At 41.1% G+C, this 4,159-nt stretch overlaps 1 pseudogene; it reads right to left on the bottom strand.

Annotated features, from left to right (window-relative positions):
* Positions 1 to 1,819: 1,819 nt before the first annotated feature.
* Positions 1,820 to 3,521, bottom strand: LOC101717907 (eukaryotic translation initiation factor 5 pseudogene; annotated as a pseudogene).
* Positions 3,522 to 4,159: the final 638 nt, after the last annotated feature.

Genomic DNA, 4,159 nt, shown 5'->3' with positions numbered 1-4,159 from the left:
TATTTTGGAGAATGACCCATGTGCAGCTGAGAAGAATGTGTATTCTGATTTTGTGGGGTGGAACACTCTGTAAACATCTGTTAAGTTCATATGTTCAAGAGTTTGATTGAGTTCTAGTATTTCATTACTTATTTTTAGTCTAGTTGATCTATCTATTTGTGACAGTGGGGCATTGAGGTCCCCCATTACTATTGTATTAGTGCATATATGATTTTTCATGTCTGTTAGAATTTGTTTTATATAGTTGGGTGCACTAGTGTTTGGTGCATATATATTTATGATTGTCATCTCTTCCTCTGGGATTGTTCCCTTTATAAGGATGTAGTGTCCTTCTTCATCTCTCTTAATCAGTGTTGGTTTGAAATCCACTTGATCTGCAAAGAGGATAGCTACTTCTGCTTTTTTTAGGGTTCTCGTCGCATGGAGTATTGTTTTCCACTCTTTAACTTTCAGTCTATGAGTTTGTTTTTGAATTAAGTGTGTTTCTTATATGCAGCATATTGTTGGATCTTGCTTCTTGACCCATTCTGCCAGTCTATTTCTTTTGACTGGTGAATTGAGACCATTAACACTGATGGTTATAACTGATACATATTGACTTACCATTGTCATGACTTTTTCTTTTTGTTGGATTCTCCCCCTTTACATTTAATTTCTTGTTGTGCCCGATGGATTCATTCTGCTTTGCTTCCTGGAGTTGTGATCCTCATTGTTCCTGGGATATTTTCTAAAATTTTTTGGAGTGCAGCTTTGGTATTCATGAAGTTCCTCACGGGCTCATGTCATGAAAGTATCTTATTTCTCCATCAGTTTTGAAAGATAGTTTTTCATGGTACAGCAATCTGGGTTGGAGACTATTTTCCTTTATGGCTTGAAATACATCACTCCAAGCTCTTCTTGCCTCAAGGGTTTGTGTTGAAAAGTCTGCTGTGATTCTGATGGGTTTTCCTTTGTATGTGATTTGTTTCTTTTCTCTAACTGCTTGTAGAGCTTTGTTTTTCTGTTGTGTTTCTGGAATCTTAACAATTATATGCCTATGTGTAGATTTTTTTCTGATCAAGGGTAGTTGGAGTCCTATATGCCTCACTTATCTGTATGTCAAGTTCTTTTCCCCTGCTTGGGAAGTTTTCTGCCGTTACTCCTGTGAACAGTTTTTTTATGTCATCTGCACTGTCTCCTGTTTCTTCTTTGACTCCAATCAGTCTTATGCTTTCTTCTTTGTATCATCTAGCAGTTGCTGGATTGATTTCTCATGTTCCCTTACAATTTTGAAGCAATTTTTCTTTTCCTGTTCACTAATTGCAATCTTATCTTCTATATCTGAAATTCTGACCTCACATTGGCTCATTCTGCTGTGTAGACTTTCAATGGAGTTTTTAATCTACTGGAAATCTGTCTGTGTCTGTTTTATGGATTCCATTAGTTTCCTATGTTGGGATTCCATCATGTTCCTCAGCTCCTCTATTTTTTTAATCTGTGTCCTCTCTAGATTTATTAATCATATCTTGAACTATGGGCACAATCTCTGCTGTTATCTGAGAAATTAGTTCAGATTTCATTTTTTCCAGATCCTCTTTTGTTGCCAATTCAGGGAGTCCAGGTTGTTGAATATCAGAGCGTTCTATCTTGTTTCCCTTTGGGGTTGCTGTAGGCGATCTGCAAGTCTGGTTTTGAGACTTGTTTACGTGTCTTCTCATTTTGATGGGGGGGGGGTTGCTGTTGGCACCCACATGGCTCACTTTTTCTGAGCTGGGAGTGGTGGAACAGCGGCCCAAAAGCCCTTTCCTCTGGGCTAGGAGCATTCAAGTGGTGGTCTGGAAGTCCCTACCTCTGGGCTGGCAGTGGTGGAACAGTGGCCCAGAAACCCCTTCTTCTGGGCTGGGAGCAGTGGAACGGCAGCCTGGAAGCCCCTACCTCTGGGCTAGGAGTGGTGGATCAGCGGCCCGGAAGCCCTTTCCTCTTGGCTGGGAGCAGTGGAATGGTGGCCTGGAAGCCCCTACCTCTGGCGCATCCTTCCTTTTAAATGGCATCGATGTCAGTGTCGTCATCCTTTTTTTTTTTTTAATTGCCGTCATCCTTGTTGTCAGACTTCACAGTTTCAACTTTCGGTACATTGGCACTCTTCGAGTAAACCACCTCAATGTTCTCATCTTCATCATCTTCTTAACCACCAGAAGATTCTTCCTCCACCTCCTTGAACCATTTTATAAATGGTTCCGCTTTGACACAAATCTCTTTGACAAGTTCTTTTGAAACGTACTTCTTAGAGGCCTTTTCCACCCAGCTGATGATGACCTCCTCTTCCAAAAGGTACGTCTCCTTCAAGATATGTGGGATCTTGGAGAGGAGCTAAGCTTGATGTGTTGCCATCACACACTCCAGACCATGAAGAAGGTACCGCTGAGTTTTTTTTGTTGTTGTTGTGACAGAATTGGAGGAAATGGCACCTGTATTTCTTAATTTGTTCTCTAATCTTCTCATTAAAAAGAGCTTCAATCAGAGCAAGAGGGCCCATGGCTTTTACATCTAGTCTTTCTGCTTCAGCAACAATTTCTTTGTCAGATGAATCAATAATGCCCTCTTCTTTCTTTTTCTTAACAAAATCAAAGAGGATATTCACATGCTCTTCTACAGTTCTTTCCAAATCATCACTGAGTGTCAGGACTTTTGCATGGTCGCTGATTTCATCCATTCTGTGCCTCTGAGCTTCCTCAGTTGTATCCTCCCCCCAATCTTCATCTTCCTCCTCTTCCACAGCATGTGGGGGAGGGCTGATTTCATTTGGGGTGGTAGGGACAATGTCTCACTGCTGGATACAGAGCCATTTTCCTTGTCTTTGCCCTTTCCATTTTTCTTTTCCTTTTCTTTATTTCCTGTACCACTGTCACTATTCTCAGGTGGGTTTTTGAGAATGAATGTGAAGAGTTTATGATGTGTGTCAAGCATGCCTCGATGGCCACAGGCTTTACAAGAATTACCTATTGTTTTCTTCTCCGGATTCACATGCAGATCTGTTTCAGGATTCTCACACTCAGGACAGAGAACAAATTTTTTAATGAATCCATCCAACATGTCTTGCAGCTTATTTGCTTCATGAGATCCATTGACAATGTAATGGTCACTCTTTACATCAAACTGGGTCTGTGCTTCCAGCTCACAACCAAAGTATTTGGTGGGATACATTGGAGGCCGATTAAGTGGCTTTGCAGCCTCAACCATGGTGACTATAACTGTCTTGATTCCATTTCCTTTGCCCTCAACCTTGGCAATCAGACAGGGCGTCTTGTAGCGATAGAACTGGTCTGAAATGCTGCAGTTGACATTGACAGACATTTTGGCTTATTAGTGACTTTATCAATAAGGTGAAGAGATCTTTGATTGCAACTTTTTGGTATCTTCTGTCTTAAGAAGAAGGGATGACATAAACGACTGCAAGAGTTCTCGGTCTCTGACATGAAAAAATTTTCACCACTGAGGCTGTAAGCTTCTTGCTTGTATGCTGTGTTTCCCCAGTACAGGTACCAATGACTGCACAATAGCTCGTTTTCATCAAAGACATAAACCCAATGGGCTCGCCCTGGACTGGGAGGAAGAGGTGCTGGAAACCAGGTCCAGAGCAACTGGGCAGGCGGCCAGGCAGGTGCCCCCACTGAGCAGCAGGAGGGGCTGTCGCAGCAACACCTGCGTCCACACTGGCAGCGCAGAGCCTGGCGACCTCTGGAATGTTCTCACTCCGAGCCACTGGTTTTTTAATGTTCATTTTGTCTTCTGCTACTTTGCTGGATTTGTTTATTAGAGCTAAAATTCATTTGATGTAGTCTTTAGTCTTCTGAGTGTAGGATCATTATCATCTATAAATAGGGATAATTTGATTTCTTCCTTTCCTATTTGTAGACCTTTTATTTCTCTTGCCTAATTGCTCTGGCTAAACTTCAAGTTCTATATTGAATAAGAAAGTGATAGTGAATAGCCTTGTCTTGTTCCTAGTTACAGAGAAAATGTTTTCAGTTTTCCCCCATTTGGTATGAAGGTTGTCAATATATATAATTTTTAAAATTAAGATATTCCACTTACTTAGGACTTATGAGTTTTCTACTAAAGTGGGAGATTCATGAGGGTTTTTGTCTTGTTTTGTTATGATTCTGGAGATTGAACCAAG

This window comes from Heterocephalus glaber, unplaced genomic scaffold, assembly GCF_053883595.1.
Source record: "Heterocephalus glaber isolate CG9 unplaced genomic scaffold, H.glaber_assembly_v1.0 deba00001689, whole genome shotgun sequence".
Classification (NCBI taxonomy): Eukaryota; Metazoa; Chordata; class Mammalia; order Rodentia; family Bathyergidae; genus Heterocephalus; species Heterocephalus glaber.
Note: the sequence above shows the minus strand (reverse complement) of the source record. Positions and strands in the feature narration are given on the sequence as shown.